The 25,678-nt window shown below is 42.7% G+C and overlaps 1 pseudogene across 1 annotated transcript in view; it reads right to left on the bottom strand.

Annotated features, from left to right (window-relative positions):
* LOC146854205 (solute carrier family 23 member 1-like) overlaps nucleotides 1-23,882 on the bottom strand; it is a 260,981-nt pseudogene extending 237,099 nt beyond the window's left edge. Inside the window, exons 1-2 of the transcript XR_014980995.1 lie at nucleotides 23,802-23,882; nucleotides 16,570-16,727 (exon numbers count right to left, since the gene is read on the bottom strand). The product of XR_014980995.1 is annotated as a solute carrier family 23 member 1-like (transcript). The remainder of the gene's footprint in view (nucleotides 1-16,569; nucleotides 16,728-23,801) is intronic.
* Nucleotides 23,883-25,678: the final 1,796 nt, after the last annotated feature.

The raw sequence follows: 25,678 nt of genomic DNA, 5'->3' as shown, positions 1-25,678 counted from the left end.
GGTCCCCGGAAGCTTGTTTCCTTCCCAGTATAAGAATTGGCTTGGTAGTTTGGTTTGCCCTGTTCCCATCATGCACTGGGACAGGTACAGACTCATTTGCATGTAGCCAGGTTCTGAGCTGGGATGGTGCAGTGAGCTAAAAAATGGTGATGGATTAAAACCATGATCTCTTGACTTGGTAAGAGTATTCTGCATCATTCAGAAACTCTGTCCATCACCACCCCCTTTTTCCCAAATCGATTTTATCCACACTCAGTGTGGGAGGGTATGCTCAGACGTGAGTCCCTTGCTCATTGCACCATCAGGATTCAGGCAAGCCAGGCCGACGAAGGCTGTGATGCCAGAAACCGGTCCCCGGAAGCTTGTTTCCTTCCCAGTATAAGAATTGGCTTGGTAGTTTGGTTTGCCCTGTTCCCATCATGCACTGGGACAGGTACAGACTAATTTGCATGTAGCCAGGTTCTGAGCTGGGATGGTGCAGTGAGCTAAAAAACGGTGATGGATTAAAACCATGATCTCTTGACTTGGTAAGAGTATTCTGCATCATTCAGAAACTCTGTCCATCACCACCCCCTTTTTCCCAAATCGATTTTATCCACACTCAGTGTGGGAGGGTATGCTCAGACGTGAGTCCCTTGCTCATTGCACCATCAGGATTCAGGCAAGCCGGGCCGACGAAGGCTGGGATGCCAGAAACCGGTCCCCGGAAGCTTGTTTCCTTCCCAGTATAAGAATTGGCTTGGTAGTTTGGTTTGCCCTGTTCCCATCATGCACTGGGACAGGTACAGACTAATTTGCATGTAGCCAGGTTCTGAGCTGGGATGGTGCAGTGAGCTAAAAAACGGTGATGGATTAAAACCATGATCTCTTGACTTGGTAAAAGTATTCTGCATCATTCAGAAACTCTGTCCATCACCACCCCCTTTTTCCCAAATCGATTTTATCCACACTCAGTGTGGGAGGGTATGCTCAGACGTGAGTCCCTTGCTCATTGCACCATCAGGATTCAGGCAAGCCGGGCCGACGAAGGCTGTGATGCCAGAAACCAGTCCCCGGAAGCTTGTTTCCTTCCCAGTATAAGATTTGGCTTGGTAGTTTGGTTTGCCCTGTTCCCATCATGCACTGGGACAGGTACAGACTAATTTGCATGTAGCCAGGTTCTGAGCTGGGATGGTGCAGTGAGCTAAAAAACGGTGATGGATTAAAACCATGATCTCTTGACTTGGTAAGAGTATTCTGCATCATTCAGAAACTCTGTCCATCACCACCCCCTTTTTCCCAAATCGATTTTATCCACACTCAGTGTGGGAGGGTATGCTCAGACGAGAGTCCCTTGCTCATTGCACCATCAGGATTCAGGCAAGCCGGGCCGACGAAGGCTGTGATGCCAGAAACCGGTCCCCGGAAGCTTGTTTCCTTCCCAGTATAAGAATTGGCTTGGTAGTTTGGTTTGCCCTGTTCCCATCATGCACTGGGACAGGTACAGACTAATTTGCATGTAGCCAGGTTCTGAGCTGGGATGGTGCAGTGAGCTAAAAAACGGTGATGGATTAAAACCATGATCTCTTGACTTGGTAAGAGTATTCTGCATCATTCAGAAACTCTGTCCATCACCACCCCCTTTTTCCCAAATCCACTCTGCATGTTCTCCACCCAGGCTGTAATACAGCCTCCGTAAAGAACATGCACGCCTGCCAGCCTATGTCTGAGTGCCGAACCACGGTGCTCAGACCAATCACAATGCTGCTAAGGCAGTGTTGTGGTTGGTCAGGGGATTCTGTGAGGCATTGTGCTTCCTCAGAAGGAGGACGGAAGAAGAAGAGGCAGCGGCCGGCGGTACAGGTAAGTGCTTTTTAAAAAACATTAATTTCCCCTCCTTGCCACCTCTGTTCAGGAGCAGCCGCTACTGCTGCAGAGTTGAAAAAAGCAGCAGCAACAGTCCAAAAACATGGGTGGGGGGTGATGAACATACAAAAAGAGCTCCTTTCCACACTTGTTTATTGTCATTGTCCTTGGCAAATAACAGGAACTGGTTGGGTTGAGCTTCAGGCTCTGTTCATATATTCATGATTTTTGTATATAGTTGTAATCACTTTAGATCCAAATTTTATAAGTACAGTCTTCACTTCTGTTGGGAATTATTCTCCAAAGCATTGGAATTTCTTTTCAAAATATTATTTATCATAATCCAGTTATAAATCATTTTTTGACAGACCGAGCCAATGCATTTCATCCCTTGTGGAGACTTCATCAGGGCAAAAAAGCTTTTTTACAACTCTTTTTTAGAAATATCAATTCAATTCTCAGCAATTTCAATCCGTTACAAACACGTCAGTAAGTTCACATGTCAGGCAAACGCAAGTTTCTGCTTCCGAGTCAATCAGTGGGTGATGTCTGAAGCAGAGAATTTCAGGGAGAGATTTTGTAGCATCTGCACATTGTAGAATCACGATGCTGTTATTTGTGAGTAGTGTTCCATGTTTCTTCATTTTTGGCGCCTTATTCCGATCAGCCCCTATTCTCTTTTTGATCTTGCAGGTCAAACGCATAAGCACTGTAACTCTTACTTGAGACGCTGCATGCAAGGTGTCCGTACACCATTCTCGGCATCCATGGCTGTCTATCAACGCGCTACACGGTAAGTCCAGCCTCCATGCTGGCTGGCCAGACTCACCTTCGCAAGCTTACCAAGAGTAAGACAACCTTCAGATTGCCTCAATTTCTTTCATTTTCAGCTTGGCATGTTGCCACTCAACCTACTCTGCCAGTTTATGCTCCACATTCCTCAATTGAGACCTTGCATGCTTCGCATCTGTCTCTTTCCTCTGGTGATTGTTGCCATTCTACATTATGGTAAACCCAGCCTTGTCTCAACGTATTTTGCTCGCACACATGGCTTCACTTGGAATCTTGATGCCCTGGACATTGCCTTTTGCTTTATTTTAGATTGGCATTACCAGTAATTTATCTAATTGCAGCCTGATTATCATTCACTTCGAGTCAACTTGATACTCACCTCTTTTTTCCAGTGCGAGCCCCTACCCTTTTTATAGACTGATCTTCCTGATTAAAAAGAGAACTATAATATTTTCAATTTTCAGTTTTAGATATCCACCCCCCCGCCCTTTCTTGGAATCAAACTACCCAGTTGGGTGTTCTTCCATAGGTTAGTCACTCTCTTTATTCTGCAATTAATGTCTAAACTCGTCCCGTTATTAGGAATCACATCACCCTCACTAGCATGTTTCTTCACTGCTAGTGCGCATTTGTTCCTCAGCGTGTTGCACATTTTGTTGATACCAGGTCACATATGTGCATGGATTGACTGAGTGTCCTCAGGGCTTGACATAATCATTCACAACCATCTTTGTTTTCCCTTTCTTTCTTGGTTGCTTGACCCTTCTCCTTCCTTCTTCTCTTTTTTAATCTCCTCTATGGGCATTTTCATCTCAGGCATAATCCATTATGTCCTGACGATGGTCCCCATATTTTATGGAGGGATCACAACGTCGTTGACAAAAGTACCATGACTACCTAAATTGTTATGTAAATGATGAGAGCATAGGTACTTCAGATTATATGTGAAATAATGTGCTTATTATTTCTACACAAACAACTAAATGTCCGAGCCTTGAACTTCTTTCCTGTTTGTTGTTGCTCCCCACTTCATTTTATGCGTTATATGTTTAAATAAATACTTTTAATCAACTGAGACTTTTGACATAGACTTTATTAAATTTCTATGTGTTATGTTTTGTGGTATCCTACAGTAAGGGACCCACTGTTCTTTTGTAATAAGTGTTATTTGTGAGCAGAGCTGTGAGTAGCTCTCTGTATAGGTTGAACAGGAGAGAATTTGTAGCCGTGAGAGACTACACAGTTGACAGAAATCTAAAGTGACCTGGACGTGCCATTGTGAACAAACTAGTGTCAATTGATAAGGTTGGAGGTGTCGTACGGCTTGTACCTCACTGGTAAAACTGTAGGTTTGTCAGACAACATAAACTCCAGGATTGTGCCAGACTGATTCCAATCACACCCGTAGGCCTTTAGTCCTGCTAAAACACAGTGCACCAGCAACACACATAACCTTACAGAATATAAAATGTGTGTGCAACCTTAGAACATGACTAGTAGGAAATTGTCGTAACAGATATAAAGCCTTTTTGTTTGAACGCTCATGCATACCCAAAGTAATGTACAAGAAATGCAGAGGAGGGCGGCTCAATATTTATTGAAGCATCGTGATTCTTGTATAAAATACGTGTGCTGCAATAATTAGTAGAACGAAACAGATCAGCGTAAATAGCAATATATAAGAACAGTGAAAAGGATGAACAATTCCTCCATTGTGCTAAGATAGTGAATATATGCAGCATATAAGTGCTGTGTATAGTGTACTCCGACCTAGCGCTCCCTAACCTAGTCTTGCCTAAGGTGAGTATCTGCCAAATCCCTGCCGGGTGGACTAACTTCCCATTACCTGCAGGTAAGTGTCATCAGGCTGTCTGTCTTGGTGTAGAGATGGACATCCCTCATGTTGGTAAACAGGAATCAGCTGAGCGGGAAGTCCTGCATGCAGTGACGTCAGAATGTCAGCTGAGGGCTCCTTTCCTTAAACAAGGAAGTGGTTCTGTTTATATAATAAGCAGCACCCATGTGGCCATGTCGCAACACTTGTCAGGCTGCAATTCTTTATTCTAGTTGGATAGCGTTGTCGCCTAGCGGTCAATAACAATAATGACATTTGTGTAGTGAACTTCATCCCTTGTACTCAATCTTCAAGGTGTAGTTATAGTGTGATTATGAAGCAGAAATGTACGCAATGCCGATTCAGAGACTGTTATTCTACATTGTCACGCACACAAATGTATGTCAAATGTCGTTGTATGTAAAGAGAAGGCAACTTAAGAAACATGAGCATGTAAATGGTGGTGTTTCTTACCAGGCCTATCCTGACCACGTGACACATACTCTTTGGACATGAGTCGACAAATGCTATCCCTAGACAAATGCTGAAAAATGAGGGTCAATGAGTAGAAAAAAACACTAAATTCTAAAAAAAAAAGCATCACACATCTTTAATTACAAAGAGCATAGTGAAAGCCAATTAATAATCAAAAAAGTATAACATTTTATTAGACCAAACTTAAAAAGCAATTTAGTTTAAAAAGAAAATAGAATTTAAAACAGTTCCATGACTCAAAACAGCCAGATTCTTTATGTGTTTAGACAGTTGGTAGACAAAATACTGCTGTTTCATCAACCGCAGACGATGGTCCCACAGGCACCCATTGGATCCGACCCATGGAGCAAACATGTTCCCTTCCATCTCCCTAAGCGGGTGCCGAAGGAGGAGAAGCAAGTGCGAGATCCGCCAAAGCCGAGCCAAGTTCCAGATTATTAGGAGCTGAAGCATCCCAGGAGGGCTCATAAATGCATTCAGAAGAAACGGCAAACACAAAGGACAACATACAAGTAGATTGTTAACGGGCTCACCAGAAGGTTCCTAGGCACACTCAAAAATGCACAGAAGACAGTGGAATACAGGCTACACACAGTGCAGTTACACAGGTGGTCGAAAGGACAAGAACCAGTCTTCATTTAGTTCCTGAAGCAAGAGTGCGCCAAACCACAGCATCATGCGTTTACGACACAGGAGCACATGTGGAAGTGGCAGTTCCATTTGGCCTCTTGATGGAACAACCATTGCAGAGCAGCAAATGTAAAATAAAGTCCAGACAATCGTGAACAGGACCAGCCGAAGACCTCCAATAATGCTTCCCAGCACTGAGTGTATGAATGATGGAATAACTCAGAAGACTGTCTAGAATGCATTACCCAAGCCAGAGCCTATTTTCTTTAAAAAGTGCACTACTACAGCAGTATTATACATGTTAAAAATGCGATGCACAAGTTCTCCAAAATGTAACTGGAAATTAGTGCAAATTAGCAATTGCATTTCAGAGGAAGACCTTGAAACTTGAAGATCAAACATCATATGGAACAATGAAGGACATTGCCAGTGACTCACTGGATGAAAACCCTTTTCCATCTTCTTCACCAAGAAAAAGGAAATTATAACACCTCTGAGATTGTTTTCTGCCCGAACAACTTAAGCCTTCTCCAACATCTGCTTGACTTCCAAATCCACTAGAGTCATGCACACCAATCAATACTAAGTCCCTTGTTTCCAGTTCTTGTACTGGAACATCTACAAATTCTATTCTAAAGCCCTTCACCATCTCCAAAACCCAAAGTTCTCGTGAGGACCTGCTATCTCAAAAAAGTGCTTTAATTTACTCCCCATCTTACTTTGGGAAGAAACAGTGAACATCCCCATATTTACCCTGGATTCCACTGTTAACTTGGCTTCCTTCTCTATCATTTCTGTTTATTCCTCTACCTGGTTGTTGCTTTGAATCCTTTTCCAAATCCTCATGACTGGATATTTGACAGTCCCCTTCTACGAGCCCTTCCAAACCTGCAATCACCAAAAACACACTTGATTTTATTATGAACCTATTCCAAGGCAGTAACAGTTAAGACATATATGTCCAAGCTATTTACTAAATCATCTCCAAATAGTGAACCTTTGGTCTCTTCACTTGCTTCTTTGGAAGCCACACTACCCAACTTGGATTAATTTTCATTAATATTGCCTTTCTTCTCTCTGCAGTTAATCCTGCATTCACAGTTCCTAAAAACAGATAGTCCTTTCGCTCCAACTAGTACACCAATCACGTACATCAACTCCTTCCAAATGCACCTCCTACGCCTTAAATAAAATGCAGGCCAGAAGTGGCAAAACGCCTAATAGCCTGTCCTGGCACTTTGTTAAGGAATACTTGAGACACTTTCTCAGGTATTCACCCAATTAAATTACAAAATAAATCAATTCTAGGTCCAATTTTGGGTTTGCATACATCGTCTCTTCTATGACAGGCATTGAGCAGCCTTTGGACCTCGCATTTTAAAGGTTTTCTTACACATTATTTCATAAAACATGCCATTCATTGGCAACCAGGAGTTACTTCATGGGTGCCTCAGATTTGAAGAGCTAAATATCTCCTTATCTTGAAGATCTTTCAAACCACTCTTACTTGAAGGACCCTGTAAGTCTTTACGCAAAATATCTGGAACTCCTGATTCATCTTGGAGGTGAAAACATACTCATCATTCTCCATGGCATCATTATGTTTCACCCTCTTCAAAAATATGCCTCCTCTAGTTACCTTCCTTTATTAAACTCCCTTGATAAAGATCAGTACTCTCCTCCAAATTATCTTCTTTTCCTTCTTTCCCCACACTGCCTGAGAAGTATCCGTAATACTTGTTTTGGATATATAAAATATCTTTACCAATGCATGTGTCTGATCCAATACAGACCCTTCTCTCTCAACCTTTGTTCATCGTAAGAAAAACAATCCTTTTTTACTTAATCTAAACTGTATTATTCGCTTACTCAAATGTACAGCAGCTTCCCAGAAAAACAAGCAAAATGATCTATGTAGTGTATTTTAAATAAAGAACGCTGGAACTGTTTTAGTTCCCACTGTAAACCATGGGCCTGTGACAAAAGCGTTGGAGAGATGAGTTGAAGGCAGGCTTAGAATGTTGAATTCTGACTTACACAGAGTGAAATAAAGACATGTAAAATGACTCTCAGTATGTGGCACAGTTATTGGCGAGTACTTGGGCTGGTAGGACGCTTCAGCTGGTGATGAGGATGGGATACAAAGCCCGTACAATGAAATGAATCCACATACATGGTATTCATGTAAACGGACCGGCGCCCGTCTGTCCGCTTCTGTCTTGTTTGATTTCAAGAATCCTAAGTAGAGTAGGAGTTCCAATTGGCACGTGACCGTGCTACGTGCTGACAGCTAGACCGCGTTCGTCCGCTTGCTGTTGGTCAGTTTATGTGAATATCATGTATGTGGATTACTTACCACATTTAGAGTTCCAAACTCCACACCGGGCCACACACGCATAGGTGTAATACCTGCATCAGTGCTGTGCTATTCTTCGATTGCCAGCCCACACCCTTACTTGGGAACCCGACTGGGTTCCTTTGTGAGTGTCCTCCTTCATTAACTATCACACACGGTTGGCACTCAGACTTCACTTGGCTACGCAATCAACAATCCAGATGTTCCTACACCCATAGGTCCTGATGAGACCCTACATTGCACAAAGGGTCAAAACGTTGTCGACAAAAAGAGAAAAGCGAACCACTGAATTCAGCACTTATTATCATATACAGCTGCTGTACATTATCCAAACACTTAAAAATGGTCGCTTTTTGTGTAAAGAAATTTTGAAACCATGTAAATACTGTCACATTGTGTCACGAATACTTCAGGTTTTTGTTTCACTTGGGACACTTCGCACTATTTGTACTTACCCGATTGTATCATTTTAGTAATAAAAAAAAATATATATATATGTGTTAAAACGTTACCATTGGTGTATGTGGTTACTTCTTTCTGACATCCCTGCAACCCTTTCATTGCGATTGCGCACAATAGTATAAATACATGACTGTACCATTCCACAGGAACCGCTGTTTCAGATATTACTTGCTCACCCTGGTTCCTTAGTGAGTAGGGTCTCCTTGTTTTTGTTTTCGATTCCACGTGTGCCACAGTCGAAGCACAGAATTGACACTGGCAACGGTGGGGTATCAGCGCAACCCGATCCTTTGTAGAACATATGGATAAAGAAAGCGACATTGAAAGTCTACATGTCGGTGGCCAAGAACTGATTGAAATGGCCGTCAATAAATGGTACTGCACCATTATACAAATTAATGCCATACGCTATACGGAGTAAAAACACTAAAGGAGTGTTGCGCACAGCAATAGCTCAGTACAGATTAAACTGAAATTCATGTGCTATGAAACAGAGGTTAATCCGGTGATTGCGAAGAAACATTTAAGCACAAAGCCGACCAAATATGGACCTCTCCAAATGAACCCACATCGCCCCCACCTTACAGACCTCCACTGGCTCCCCATTTAGAAAATATGCCAGTTCAAGATCCTCACCCATGCCTATAAAGCTGTCCACTACTTAGGATCTGCTTACCTCAACCATCGACTGAACTTCCACCAAACAACTAGATACCTATGCTCCTCTTCACTCGCCCTTGCACACTCCCCTTGTATCCGCGATACCCACAGCGGCGGCTGCTCCTTCTCCTACATCACAGCCAAGATGTGGAACCACCTCCCCTTCCATCTCTGTACGGCCCCCTTGCTCGCAGACTTCGGAAAAAAACTCAAGACCTGGTTCCTTGACGAAGACACCGTGCCCAGATACTGCTAGTGGTGACAGAGTTGCATTTACAAATGAGGATTGATTGATTGAAATATCATAGAATTATCTGCTTTCACAGACTAGTAGTATACAAGGTTTATCTACTTACCGAACCATTAACAAATCATCATACCACAATTTGCTGCAAAGCAGCCCCAGAAGGAAGGTCAGGGGGTGTGCTTGAAGAGTTGTCCCCGACCAAAACGGCCTACCACCAAAGGTGCCGTGCAGGTACTCAGAACAACTCCCTTGACTGCCATCAAACAAAGAGCTCCAGTGGAGAGCTAGGGCAAGGCCCAAGCTCCACAAATTACTAAGGCTGACCCTGAAGCCAGCATGTCACAAGGCACTGGAGAAGCTATGTGTAAACAAGTTTCACAAGAAGCGCCTGAGAGACTATTACTGTCCACCAATGCGTATACGGATGCTTCATTTTTAAAACCGTCATCAGCGTTTGATACTGCAAAAAAACCCAATATTGGCAATAGATGGACTGCATGGATAGAGACTTTTGAAGATTTCATAGATGCAATAGATGAAAAGGAGGATGAAAAGATTATAAAGTATCTGAGAAACATGGCTGGTGAAGGAGTGAAGGAAGCAATAAAACAGATACCACAAGAAGGTGATGCAACTTACGATCAAATCAAAACAGCCTTGAATGTCAAGCTGAATTCAGTCCCAAATATAGATTACGAAAGATACATATTCACTCAAGAAAACCAGAGACCAGGTGAAACCATTGATGAATTTGTAGAGAGACCGGATGGTCTAGTGAAGCACAGTAGACTCAATGAATTTATTAATGAGGAATTTACCTGCCTATTGATGGATGTCTGTCAGATTCCTTTCAACAGCAAATGCTGAAGGAAAATCTGAGCTTAGAACAAGTCCTCAAAGATGCTTGCACCGTAGAGCGTGCTGATCGTCAAGTGACTGACATAGAGGCTGGAGGTGCCCAAAGCGCGTCAGTCATGAGCAACTACAAGGCCTGGGGGCACAAATTGATGTCTCCACAAAAAATAGAAAATGTGTAACAGACGCGGACAGTCATTTCTACATGAAGGTAAATGCCCTGCCATCAGACAGATATGCATTGGCTGTGGTAAAGCAAACCATTTTGTGAAGACTTGCAAGGCACAGAGAACAATAAGTGCGTCACAACATGAAGACAAAATGGACGACCGAACGCTACCTCAGCGACATTCGATGCGCTCCCACATGGCCAAGCAGTCAAATCGACACCAAACAAAGTCGATCATCATCTAAATCATCGACAAAGAGTTTCTCAGTATCAGTTTCCAGTGAAAGTGACAATGACAATTGTGAAATGTCGATGTTTACTTCAGAAAGGCATGCACCTGTAGTCGATTGTGAAGAAAAATTCAAAGGGACAAAAAATCTGAATGAAAAAGCACCAAAGACATTCAAACATTGTACAAAGATTACCCTAAAGATAAATGGGTGTTTGATAACATTCATAATTGACAGTGGTGTGTTGATAAATATCTTGTCGGTGGAGAAGTATCAAGAATTGCCTCTGTTACCACAACTCGCTAAGTCAAAAACTAAAGTATAAACATGGGCTGCCTCAACATCCCTTAAGAGTCAAGGTTAGTTTGTAGCCATGATGAAACATAAGAAACTGCAATATTAATGCTCATCATTACATTTTAAGTACATTTCCTTCATTATCTCAGGGGTTAGGAAAACTCAAAACAATGAAAGTAAAAGTGCATATAAATGAGGATGTTTGTCATGTTGTTCATGTTGTTCAAAGGCACAGCAGTGTCTAATAGAGACATTGAAGGAGCTGTACGCATATGCGTTCGTTGACATGCATCAGGCCAACAAGGCGATTTGCGAGACAGAAATCCTGGCCCGTACATTGCTGGTATGATAGCTCAATTGAAAGGTGCAAAGTTTTCTCTCAACTAGACTTAAATAAAGGATATCAACAATTTGAACTTGAAGAAAAATCCAGGTACATAACAACCTTTTCTACTCATATTGGTCTGTTTCTATATAATCGTTTGAGCTTTGGTGTATCCTCTGCTGCAGAACGTTTCCAAGACGTCATTCTACATATCATACAGCCTGTAGTAAATGCATTTAACTATAGTGATGACATATCAGTTTCCGAAGTCACTCAGAAAGAGCAATAGGGAGCTCTCATGCAAGTATGTATTTTGCCAAATGATGCAGATTTAACTCTGAATGCTGACAAATGATCATTCCACAAGAAAAGCTTGAAAATCTGTGGCCGTGTCTTTTCTGATGGGGTTATGAAACCTGATCCACCTAAAGTGCAAGTGTTATCTACTGCAAATCTCCCAGAGGACATTTCTTAGTTAGGATCATTCTTTGGAATATAGATAGATAGATATATATGAGACTTTGCTACGTTACGAGAACTAATGAAAAAGAATGTGCCATTTCGTTGTTCACATGAATGTGAGGAGAGCTTCCAAAAAATCCAGCAAGTCATCATAAATGCCACTGAAATGGCCAACTTTGATCCCAAACTCCACACAGAGGTGGCAGTTGATGCTAGCCCTGTTGGGTTATGGTTCCTGTTTTTTGATAATGTTTGTGTGCGTAATCGCAATACAAATGAGTTGAGTTGATGCCGAAAGGAGAAGAAATTATATACACCTATGTTGCTGGTTATGACAATCACTAATTATATAAAAAAGATTTTTACAGTTTTTTTACAAAAACAAAGAAAATGGTGCGTAGTGTCACCAATGAACATGGAACCTAAAACATTAGTGACATATTTGAGACATATACACTTGGTTTCACAATGTTTGTAAAGTCGACCATTTTTAAGCAATAACAAAATGAAAACAGCGTCTTTGTGAAATAATAAGCGCTGAGTAATGGTTCGCTTTAGTTTTTGTCAGCGGTGTTTCGACCCTTTGTGCAATGAAGGGTCTCTTCAGGACTTAAGAATGTAGGGACATCTGAGCTAATAGTTGTACAGCCACGTGATGAGTGTGAAGCACAAGGAAGTGAGAAAGAGAAAGGTTTTACTCACATGGGACCAAACCACTGTGTGGTGAATCAGGTGGATGGAGAGCACAGCGATTCGTGCAGTGTTTATGGGTCTCAGGAATGTGTAGACAGACGGCTGCAGATCTACACCAATGCATAGCGGCTGCACGCATTAATTTCTCGGAGAATATCATTGAATAGAAACACATTCCCACAGGATTGACTGATTGAGTCCCCTGACAATTTTGCATCAGCAAATTGAAGTCACCGCACCGGATGCTTCAATAATCACGTTCCTGAGAACCACAAGCACTGCACGAATCGCTGTGCTCCCCATCCACCTGATTCAACACACAGTGCCATCATTCCTGTTGTCAGTCTCACTCCCCTCACATTTGGCGCCCGGCTGGGTCCCATGTGAGTAAAACCTTTTTCTTTCTCACTTCCTTGTGCTTCACACTCAAACACGTGGCTGTCAAACTATTTTGTGCTGATTAATGCGTTACTGAATTTGACCTTCAACTCGGGCCCCTGCTTTATTTATATCTGTAAGTGCTTCCTGTTGAGGTTTAATTTTTGTGACAGGAGCATCATGCCAGAAGGAATCCTGCCCTGCATACAAGAAGATGCCACAGTTTTGTGCAATACTCAACTGGAGTACTTTCTACTGGCTAATCAGTAAGTGCTACCTCGGTGGGTAATGAAATGTATAGTGCTTTTCCTACACTACAGCAGCGTAAAGGGCCAGAAGAGTTGTCTCCAGCGACCATGTGTGTCTGTAACTTTTGCCACCGCGCCGATGGGCGCCGGGGTCCCGTGAGTGAGCTGTCCATCATAGTGGGGAATGGGCGGGAAGACGTTGCACGCCACTGGTGTGTGGGCTGGGGCCAAACGGCGGGGCTTCTATGCAGTTAACATGCCTCTTGTTTATAAAGGGTCAGAGACCGACCAGAGCAGCAGATGAGGAGACACAATCTCCTGGTGTCAGGAACTACACGGGGATTACGCTCGAGAAACTCATGGATGCTCAGACCTCCATCAAGGATTACAGCAAATTGTTGACGGTAGATATGGGGAGAAAGCACACCTGCCTAGCCTCCACCGTGCTCACAAATCTTTTGTGCTGATTAATGCGTTACTGAAAGTGACCTTCAACTCGGGCACCTGCTTTAAATCAGTTTGGGCTTCCTGTTGAGGTTTAAAATGACAGGAGCATCGTGCCAGAATGAATCCTGCCCTGCATATTTCCGTTCCCCCGCGGATTGCGGAAGTTTCGACATTTTCGCGTTCCGTGCGGAACGCGAAAATGACGAAATTTCGCAATTTCCGCGAGCGGAACGGAAATTATCGCCCACCCTTCGAGATGAACATACACATCTGCCTCCTCGTGAACCATTGGCAACTGCAATGTCACATGGCCACTGTCGTCTCGCACAGATGCAGCTCTACTTGCACTACAGCGGGAGCCAACCACCTGTGCCTGGCGGAAATACCCATGGCCATCTAAATTACAAGTAAATTAAAATTGTTTATATTTAATTCATTCACAACTCCCCTGATCGCAAAGTTTTTCACTTCTCCCCTTGCGTTTTTACTTACCTGACAACAGCAATTGAATTTAACCTAACAGGCATAAATAAATTTTACACACTACTTGCTTCCATAAATTAGAAGCACAGACACACACACAAAATCCAAAAAACTAATGTACTTATAAATGCTCATTCCCAAACAAACAAAGTATAAAACAGAATATTAGGGGCATATTATCAAGCACGGATTTAAAATTATCGCCGCTTTAGCGGCAGAAAACTGCCACTAAAGCGGCGATAATTGGCTTGATAATATGCCCTGGAGAATTCCCATGGAAGCCCATGTTGACACCAGAACATGGGCTTCTATGGGAATTCTCAAGGGCATATTATCAAGCCCATTATCGCCGCTTTAGCGGCAGTTTTCTGCCGCTAAAGCAGCGATAATTTTAACGCCGTTTCTTGATAATATGCCCCTTAATCACTCAGGAAGCAGCATGTAAATAGGAAGAGCATGTTGGCTCACAGGTTGAAGCCATTTTTGGCTAGTGAAACCTTTTTTTATTTTAAAATTCTTTATCTTTGTGAGGCAGTTGTATTTTTTAAAGAGACAGCAGGAGTGGCAATAAAAGGTTGTTATGCATAGTCTACAGATTTGTAATAACATCTGAATTGTACTAACTATATTCAGACAAAGACACAGAGATGTTATCCTGTCTTTGAATGTACTGCATATTCTATGTGCAAGATTCAGATTTTATTGTCAGCCATACTGCTTTTTTCTCAGATACATTTCAGTGCTAATTTGAATCATCGCCGATAGACATCGACATGCGCAATGTATTATTTTATTTGGCCAGTAGGACTCACTTTACCGTTTGTTTGAATGTAGCTGCAATGGATTTTCCTAAAAGGGCAATGATCTTACCGGTCAAAAAAGAGACAGCACTTTGAGGAACTAATGACTCTGTCATATTTGCCTTATTACAGGTAGACTAGAGGACTAATCCGGTAGAAAGACTCATAATCAAAACTGGATAAATAGAGCGGGGTCTAAAAACCTGACCCTAAGGACCAAAGGAAAGTGATATAGCTTTGCCTCATTCAAGGTTACTGCCTTTTCTGCAGGATTTGTTTTTGCCTTTTTGCTTAACCCTATTTTTGCTGGCTATAGCACTCTGCACTATACCCCTTTTAATTGGAGGTAAAGTGCTTGTGCTCCTCCTTTCTACATGGTAAAATTGATATACATCTGGTCGGTTTATTTGCCTATATGATCCTACTTTATAGAAGCAAGTGTACATAGGAACTGCAAATTAAATGCTACCAGTGCACTGCAGCACTCATTGTGCCACCCACAGCAGCCGCACTGAAAAGCATGCCTTCAGGCCTATCATTGTAGCCTGGCTGTGTAGTTTTATAGTGCAAATTCAATCCTTCAAAATAACCCCCTTTGACAGGCCTAAACCTTCCATTTAAATATTAATTGGTCACCCCTATGTAGGCCTTATTGCCCATGGTATTTAAAAGGGGAACACGTACATGTTTAATGCTGAACATGTCCTTACAGTGCCTCAAAGCACCTCAAAGCTTATGTTCACTGCAGCAAAGCTGACTGTTTCATAGGAAAACACGAGGATGCACTATTAAATACTAATACTGTATTTTAGGAATGGGAGTAGCTAGAAAAACAACCATTTTTAATAGCTATTTAAAATCCAATTTATTGGTGAAGTTAGATTCTTTCTAAATATTTTGGAAAGGGGGCAATTAAAAAATGACCTTTGCCTTACCTGAAGTTCCCTAGAAGCTAAATATGCATTTTGCTCTCCCACTACTGCCAGACAGTAATTCGTTTTTAAGTAGGCAGGAATGAGGTGTGAATTTGCTCCCCGGAGAAATCAATAGGCTGCTGTGAATGGGCAGAGACTATCTATTTGAACCTGACAGAATTTTCAGAGTGTGGATGGGAATATCCTCATTTACATTAAAGTGCCAAGTCATGCTTGAATGCCACAACTTTCGTGACAGGTCTTCTGGGGTGCTTGTTACACTTGGCATGGGGCCTTTTCTTGTCCACCAGACAGATACGTCTTATCACAGTGGGTGTCTTTTTTACATTACAGTGTCAAAGTCTGTTTTGTGGGTCTTTTGGGTTTACATATAATAGTTGGGGCACACTGCAAATGAGAGAAACAGGATTACGAAAAATGCATGGTCATCTACATTCTGAATTCTGAAAACTCAGCCTTTGTTCTACTAGACATCTGTCTCTGAGGTTGTTGTGGGTACAGGACCTGCCTCAAACTGGATTTTAGTGTTAGATGTGGGAGGATACTGGGATTATATAGTACACTCCCCACATAACCCCATCCTAAAAACTCAAGTTTAGTGTGGCCAAAGACTTCGACAATCTTTGAAATGTTCAAAGTAGGTAAAGTTAGCCCCAGGAACCTTTAACCCATTAGTTAGGGCATCCCCAGGGGTCATTCCTACCCACTAGCTCATGCCAGGCATAAATGTGGCATCTCCAGGCACCCACTTCAGAACACTCCTAGACCTGAGGAAGATCAGAAGATAACTGAACCTGGTGTCTGCAACCTGAGAAGGACTGGACCTGCACTCCCTCCTGTACCAAGAACAAAGAAGTGGACTCCAAGGACCATAAGACTGATCTCTGTCAAGCATTATAATTAGAGATGTCACCTCTGTCACTTACCTGACTCCAAAAATGACTTGTATTATGGTACAGATTCCTGAGACAAAGAAGGTGGTACTGATGAGGTGGCTTTGAGTCACAGGGTCATGCATCAGGCAAAGCTCTTTGGATAGAATCAACGGGATGGACAAATTGCTTCCTAGTGCTGTAAGATAGTGCTGGGAAATATAAATCAGAATACAGGTATGAGATAGGAACAACCTATATCGTCAAATCAATGTCACACGTTTTCCATTCTTGAATAATTCACGTGGAAAGCAACAGCTAAGACATGTGAATGTCCCATAGTATTAACATCCAAAGCTAGTATATTTTGGTATACAGGGTACAGGTTGCAGTACACACCTTAAGATAGTTTAAGCCTGAGCAGATAATATGTTCAACACTCCCATTAGAATGTGTCTTTCATGTAAACAACCAAAATGTAACAGCATACATGAACAGTCACACACTACATATTCCATCACATTTAGTACATAATACATGTGCATCATTGCACAAAAACTCAGATCAGCACGCTTATGGTTCCACTGCTGCATATGAAGCCACCATAATTTTCGAAAACACAGTCTTCTTCCCAGAATTCATTTTCAGTCATATATGAGACACTAAGAAATTTCTAAATAAATGTTTTTTTCAAATAGGTCAAAACCCACCCATTACCTAAAGACTGCCCTCCCCAAGTTAATAAGAGTCCCATAAGATGTCCCAAGTGCTGTAGACAACTTGCAAATAAAAACAATAGAGTAACTTACAGACAACACATTCACTGGCATTTGCACACACAAAACCAACTGGCACACTGACAGCATGCATTAATGTGCTGCCTGTGCGGTGCATATATGCTTGTTGTCTGAGTCTCCACTGCATGCACAACAAGAAATTGGCAAAACGTATTGGCTGTGTTTATTCTCTCTGCGCATCCATAACTGATGACTTTTGTAATGGTTTTTATATCAATCTTTACATTCACATATGCTCTCCATTATGTTTTTTAAATTTTAGTTTGATCTTGGAGAGGAGAATTACTCAGTTGACTATACCTTCTAGCTGATTGTGACGGCATCTTGTTTCTCCATAACCCACTTCCTTACTGTGGTTGCAGGAAAGCCTTCCTCGTGGCATCACTGAGCCATATTATCTTCGCAATAAAGGTTTAGAAAAGAGCAGGAGGTCGCATCAATGAGGCCCAACTTGTTGTGTAGCTCACATTTAGTTCCCATTTTAGTTTTTGTCTTAACTTAGCTTCCTTTTCTAATGGTGGTTTGCACATGTTTTCCCTAATGCAAGAATGTGCTATGTATGCATTTGTTTCTGATCGTCAATGTCGCCCTGTAGTCTATGCATTTAGTTCCAGGGTTGCACAACTTAGAACACGATGCCTTGTCTTATTTTATTTTAGTTTACCTTTGCTCCTATGAGACAAGTGTTTCTGCCAGACTAATTAGAGACGCTGTTTTACACCTCTGGCAGTGATAAGCTTGCTGTTTCTTTATTAAACAGCGTCTATGCTGAAGTCAGTGAGAGGTTCACTTCCTGCCAGTCATCATGCAAAGCTGCTGTGACTGAGATGCAGTTCCAATGTTTCCGAGCTCCATGCTGAAATGAAAGTTAGCCGTGTAAGCGGAGTGTGCACACGCCGACAGGAGTGCATGTGCACGTGGTATATGGGTAACTGGGTATGTGAAAGGCAGCATACATGAGTGATGAGGTATGTGAGTGACTGTATAGGTGAGTGAGTGAATGTGAGAGTGGCTGTATGGTTGAGTATGTGCCTGTGTCAGTGACTGTATAGGTGAGTGAGTATGTGTTACTATCTGTGGGCCCGATTCACAGAACTAACTTAAGACAAAATCCTAAACTTACTACCATTTTGTATTCACAGAAGGCACATACTCATTTTGGTGTTCACAGAAGGCACTTACCCATTTTGGTATTCACAGAAGGCACTTACTCATCAATGTATAAGTGCCTTCTGTGAATACCAAAATGAGTAAGTGCCTTCTGTGAATACTAAAATGAGTAAATGGTAGTAAGTTTAGGATTTTGTCTTAAGTTAGTTCTGTGAATCGGTCCCTTTATGAGTAAGTGAGTAAGTGTGTGTGTAACTGTATGGGTGAGTAAGTGGCTGTGTGATTGATTGTATGGGTGAGTGAGTAGGTGTGTGAGTAGTTCTATAGGTGACTGCCTCAGTGAATGAGTGGCTGTATGGGCGTATGATTGGATATGTCAGTGGCTGTATTAGTGCGGGAGTGTATCTGAGTAGCTGTATAGGTGAGTGAGTGGATGTGTGTGTGTTGATCTATTAATCAGTGTGTGGCTGTGTAAATACTGGTATGGATGTGTGAATAGGTTCGAGAATGGTAATGTGGAAGTTGGGGTGGGTATATGAAAGGTTATATGGGGAGTGAGTGGATGTGTCAGAGTTTCTGTGAATTATGTCATCAGTGATGTCAGTTGAGATGTCATCAGTGATGTCACTGACCATGTCATCAGTGATTTAATATGGGTGGTCATAAGCAGTGCATTACAGGGGCGCGAGTTATAGTTAGCTCCATATCTATAACAGCTGAATTTCACTGGTTTTGTGCGAGTGAAACCTAATTAGAAAGTCTCTGTAACCTTCGGTTTCTTCAGTGAATTTCTATGTTTTTATCAACTCTGTTTCCTAACTATAAGTCCCTGTAACCTTTGTTTTTTTTCAGTACATTTCTAAGGTTTTTTAAATGCTCATTCCTAACTATAAACGTCCCAGTAACCTTTCTTTATTTCAGTGAATTTGTATGTTTTTTTAAAAGTAGTAGTCGCTTTTGCAGAGTGGTGGAGAAAAGGCACGAGCCGCCAACCAGTCCTCAGGAATCCCACGGTGTAGGACTTACAGGAGGTACCAGGAGGGCTTCTTGGCACCCAAGGTCCCTCAGGACTAAAGTGGATTTCATTCCACAACCAGTATTGCGCCAGGAGCCATGTTTGCAGAGTGGTGGTGAAAGGGGGCATGGCCTTCGAAGACCTCTCAGTAATCCCACTGTGTGGGACTTACTTGAGGTAACAAAAGGTGTGCTGGAAAGGCAGCTCACTGTCTGTGAAACCAATTCTGCTCTACTTTCAACAAGCAAGAGCATTTTTTGCTCTCACTTGTCGAAAGCAGAGCAGTGTTTGCTGTGACTTGGCAGAAGCGGAAAAGCTCCTGTCTAGCCACAGCAAACAAGTCTGGGTCATCCTGGGTCATATCGGAGCTGGCCCTGAGGGGTGGCGGTCCAACGGGGCCAGGGGATTCCCATCACCATTGATTATGACCCCCTGGGGGTCCACAACCAACCCTCTTTAATGTTTGAGATCTTACCCCGGGGTGGCAGACCCCGGGGCATGTGAAGGGGAATGAGACTCCCTCATTACTTTACAATATTTAGCCCCAGGGGGTGTCGGCCCCGGGCTGCATGGGAGGCCCTAGGGCTTCCCCCTCATTTTTCATTTAAATCTGTGCCCTGGGGAGGTGGTGGTCCCCGGGGCTGTGGGGGAGGGTGTAGGGCCTCCCCTGCATTTTCTTTTTTTTTTAAAATATGTGCCCCAGGGAGGTGGCACAGATTTAAATTATAGGTAGCTCAGGTAACTATAACTGCAGAATTTCAATGTTTTTGTATGAGTGAAATCTGAGCCTAACTATAATGCCCCTGTAACCATTGGTTTTTAAGTGAATTTCTAAGGTTTTTTAAAATTCTATTTCCTAACTATAATGTTCCTGTAATCCTTGGTTTTTCTGTGAATTTCTACATTTTGTTAAATGTTATTTCCTGACTATAATGTCCCTGTAACCTTTGGTTTATCAAGTGAATTCTAGGGTTTTTTAAATTGTATTTCCTAACTGTAACCTTTGAAAGTGTGAGTAGGTGCACGAGTGCCTGACTGGGTGCATGAGTGTCTGAGTGGGTCTGTGAGTGGGTGTCAGAGTGTCTGAGCTGGTTTGCGAGTGACTCCATGAGTTTCTGAGTCAGTCTGTGAGTGAGCCATGAGTGTCTGAGTGGGACTGTGAGTGGGAGTGGGAGTCACTCAGTGGTTCTGTGAGTCAGTTTCAGTGTCTGAGTAGGTTTGTGAGTGGTTGTGAGAGTATCTGAGTGTGTCTGTGAGTGGGTGCATGAGTGTCTGAGTGGGTCTATGAGTGTGTGTGAGAGTCTGAGTAGGTCTGTGAGTGGGTGGGTGAGTGGGTGGGTGAGTGTCTGAGTGGGGCTGTGAGTGAGTGTGTCATTGCCTGAGTGGGTCTGTCAGTGGGTGTGTGAGTGTCTAATTGTCTGTGTGGGTGTGTCAGTAGCTGTGTGAGTGACTGGGCCACAAAGGAAAAGCACCTGTCCATTCATCCAACAGGAGTCCACAGTTTTGCACTAGATATGTAACCAAGCGGAGTACTATTACTAAGTGCTAAAATGTCCTTGGGAATATGTCCAGGATGTATTCTACACTACAGCTGCGTAATGGAGCATGAGAAAATGTCACCAGTGACCATGTGTGCATTTTGGCAATGTGATTGTTCCTGGTGCGTCTTTATCTAGAAATATGTGATAACATAAATCCTCCTATAGAGAAGAAAAAAGAGACTACAAATAGGTAAATCTCCACCAAACAAGGGTCTTTCTTTTCAACTATATGTAGTGAGTGCTTCATTCTTTGTTGCAGATGTTCTCTTATTACTCGGCATCAACATCCCCTCACCAAAATTGGTGGGAAACGTGTGGAGGGGGCTTGTTAAGCTGTCCATCATGATGGCAAAAGGCGGGAAGAACTTTGTATACTACTAAGGTGGGCAGGTCCAAAAAGCAAAGCTTCCAAGTGATTTCTACATTGGATTACTCATAGCAATTTGAAGGGAGAACCTTGGACTCTGCTCTCACCAGGTAAGGAAAAAAAAGAACCTACTGGACAATCACTACAGATGCGCTCCAATAGCTCAACAAGGCATTCACCTACACAAAGCATTTCAGATCGTTTTTCAAAATGGAATTGCAGAGAAATAATGCCTGCTTTGCCTTCACCAAGCCCAGGAGTTAGGATCATTTGTTCTTTACAGAAGTGGTGTTTCAGCTGGGGCACCAGCTGTGTTTATATTTGTCAGTGCATCCTGTTGGAGTTTTATTTCTGTGAAAGGAGCATATGAGCCAGAACAACCTTAGAGACCCCATCCCATGGGCCCAGCCACAATTAAATAGGGAGGAGGGCAGCCCAGTCCCACTCCTCGGGCCAACTTCGGCCCGAGGACCCCATCCCCCGGGACTAGGCCGAAACATATTAGGGGAGAGGGGCCTGCCAAAATTCAATGAGGAGGTGGTCCGTACAGCACCTCCCCTTAGGCCAATTATGGCCCCAGGGAGCCCTTCTCCCAGATCCTAACCACAATTCAAATAGGAAGGGGGGGCTGCATGGCCCCACACCTGTGCCATATATCCCTGGGTGCCTTGGAGACCAGTGTGCCCCCGCCTGTCCAAGCTGACACCCCGCCTCCTGCGGGAGCCGGCATTGCTCCCACATGTAGGGAGCTGCTAAAAATGCTTCCCAGTTCATATGACAGTGGACAGGAAAACAGATTAAAACTGTACCCCCCAGCAAGCTGGGAGCAGAGTTAGTGTTTCCTCTGACTTGCCGGGGATACAGCAGGAGCTGGACCTGGGGGGCAGTGGTCCCCAGGGCCATTATTGGCTCCAGTAGGGGGGGCCACACTGCCCCCCTCCTTTCACTTTCACGGTGCTGTCCCAAAGAGGTGATGATTGCTTGGGGGTCTGCGTGACCCCTGGCATATCATTCAATGTTACCCGTGGGGCTTTCATCAGCCCAATGGAGGGTGGTCCGCATGTCCTCCCTCCATAATGTAAATAAGGCCCAGGGAGGTGGTGGTCCCCGGGTCTAAAAACAGTCCAGGAAAGGGGGCCCTGTGTGCCCCCCTCCTTTTATTTTTTAATGCCCACATGCACCAGGACCTGGCCCACCCAGGGGCAATAATGTAGACAAGCGCGGGAGACCGTGCTTGTTTTTTTGTTTTTTGAAATTTTTGCTGCAGATTCCCGACTCTGTCGCTATTTCACAGCAAAAGTTTTTTTTAGAAGTTGAGGCCCAAGATGGCTGCCAGCCCTTTCTTGTTGAAGTGTTGGCAGCCAATCAGATATCAGCATGGAGACAGTCAAATCCTCAGAGGATTCACGCCTCTAGATATTCAAATTTGTATTTCCTTTAATATCTCCAAAATTACTGAACCAATTGTAACCAAATAACAAAAAGCGTGATGTCTGGAACAAAATCTACCTTTCTGCCAAATTTGCTGTATTTCAGTCCAGCAGTTCAGGCTGTGGTCATGTTCCCTATTGTAATTAACATGGGAATAGCACTTTTTCTCAGCCCCTGCTTCACGGATCTCCCCGAAACTTTCCTCGCACAACTAGAATCACAGAACCCTTTTTTTGGACATTTTAGTGCCGATTTCACAAACGGTGCCAAAGTTAAAAGCAAGTCAAAAAATGCTTTTCCTATGGAAACATGGTCCTACCTATAACTACTTAGAGGCGACTGCCAGTAGGTTATTTATATATATATCTATCTATATATACTACGACCGCGATGCCTTAGCCAATCGTAGAAGGGCTTCGTTGTTTTGAAAGGTGGGCGGGAGAACCAGCTGTGATTATCGGCATCTGAGGAAGTTTGAATTAACGAAACGCGTCATGCCAAAGGTCCTAAATAAATAGCAGCTCTTTCCTGAAAACCTGTGTGCGCTCGACTTTCTGCCAACAAGCAAGGGAGTTTGGTGTTCACAAATATTGATAACATTATTAAGCATTGTATGTTAAACATTAAAACAGCGATGTTATAGATGGTATGAGCATATAGGAACACTATGTTCTAATTGGACAATTATATTCTCATTCCTATCGTGGTGGTAATATTTTATCATTCAACATTGATTGGCTAATGTGCTAGCACCTAGAAAAATATTTGTATTTATTTATATACATGAAAAAAAATGCAGTCCTATATTCATGTCTATTCGTAAAATGTGTTGGCAATTATCTAAGCGGTTGTGTTATTAGTCACCTTATATAAAGTCAATCATTGGTCCTGCGCGTCATGTGATCAAGACTGCCGTGGGCAGTCGAAACGCGTCAGGCTGAGCACTTGCGTGAGATTTCTATGCACTACGCACTTTAACCTGCAAACTCAATAAAAGAATTTACTCTCCACGTCGTGGTCCGTACCTGCTTGTTGGATCCCATTACGGATTGTTCCAGGATTTTGGCTTTCCTATAATTTGGACGAATTATGGCTGTCTTCGTCATTACGGACCCTCTCTCCATTTGAGGCTGGCGGTTTTACAGTCGGCATCACGGAAGTGAATTTGTTACATGACCCGGAACGGGTATTTGCCGACCAGCCCCCTGCACTCCTCATGCTGTGAGTCGGAACTGAGCTTGGCTGCCGTGAAGATTTGTTCACAAGGTCCCGTGGCGTCGGAGGACACCAAAGGTACCGGACTGTCCAACCCTTACGGTAAGCTGTTCAGTGGAACATACAGGCAGACATTGCAGGCGGGGAGACAGTGGAAATAGTATTGTTTATCCTTGGTAAAGATCACGTTTGGATAATTGAGTAGTGTATGCAGATTACGTAACTATGTTATCGTCAGCGGACGCGCTGAAGGACCGAGAAACAGCAGCGGACGCTCTGTTTTCTAATGTTTCAAGAGCAGAAGAAACATATTTCATTCAAGATACCAATCTAAGCCACAGCAATGATGTCAAATCCCTGCTTAAAAGATTAGAAAAACTACATCGTACCGAGATGACAAAATGGTGGGAAAGGAAATCATTGGAAAAGTACAAAGAAGTTGGGAGAGTCCCGCGAGGATTAACAATAATGATTGCGCCGTCATTTGAAAACCCCAACCCCATGATGTTGAAGGAGTGGGCAACCAACAATTTAGACGCTTCCATGAATATGGTAATAATTCTAATAAAATACGCTGAAATTGACAGAGAAAAAATACTAAAAGAAATAGAAGATGTCAATACTTTATTGGAAAAAAATGCTAACAAAGAACAAATAAAGAAAAGACGCGAAGATATACAATCCAGGCTGAACAAACATGAGGAAACTATAAAAGAAAGGAAAATCTATTAGTTTGCAAGAGACAAAAAAGACTATGAAACTGGACGAGTGTTCACATTTTCGAAGAAATTTGATAATATAAAACGCCGCCGAGCACTAATTAGTGATGATAGTGAAATCACCATAGCATCGACTTCTCATATGCAAACCAATGAGAATTTTTCCTCAGTTGAATCAAGCAGTGTGGATAGTAGTATTGGATCAGACGACAACATGGGTCGCAAAACTTTACAAATTCCCACCAACTTTGCACCAGGGGAAGAGTTATCTTTTTTAGTCGAGGACCGCCGGCAAACTCTGAGACCACGCAATCAAACAATGGGTCAAGAAGTAGAAAGAACCAACGGAGGAAACAGAGGCGGAAAAGGAAGCTACAGAGGAAGAGGCAAGAAGAACTACAGCAACCGAAAATAAACAAGGTAAATGGTGATGTTGTGGACAATACTGTGATTAATTTATCAGAAATAACTTTATCAACTGCTGAACAGCAGCTGTTATCTTTAGGTTTATCATTTTGTCCAACTAACTGTTTCAAATATACACAAACAAGAGTGGATGTTTTCAAGTTTATCCGTAAGTTAAAATTGAAAAAACATTTCCATCTGAAAAGCGCAGTGAATATTGCAGCGCAAACTAGAGCACCACAAGGATTATATTCAAATTTGCAAGCTTCAGATGTAGATACATTGTTAACAGCACATTCTTTGATAAACGATAACAACCCTACAAGGATTTCTACACAAGAAAACCTCAGTGAAACAGGCATTATGTGCAATACTCCAGCGATCAGTCCATTCAAGCCTCCGTCCACATTTATTCCTATGATGCCAAAGGATGCGATCGATGTTTTTAGTGACTGTATGATTGAAGATCTTAAAAAATTGAACTGCAATGTTCTTAAACAGAAAAGATGCTACAATTGCTCTCAACTGCAATACATTAAACTTATTCACAAGTTACAGAAGCA

Source organism: Triturus cristatus, chromosome 4_1, assembly GCF_964204655.1.
Source record: "Triturus cristatus chromosome 4_1, aTriCri1.1, whole genome shotgun sequence".
Classification (NCBI taxonomy): Eukaryota; Metazoa; Chordata; class Amphibia; order Caudata; family Salamandridae; genus Triturus; species Triturus cristatus.
The sequence above is the reverse complement of the archived record's forward strand: the minus strand, read 5'-3'. Positions and strand labels throughout refer to the sequence as shown.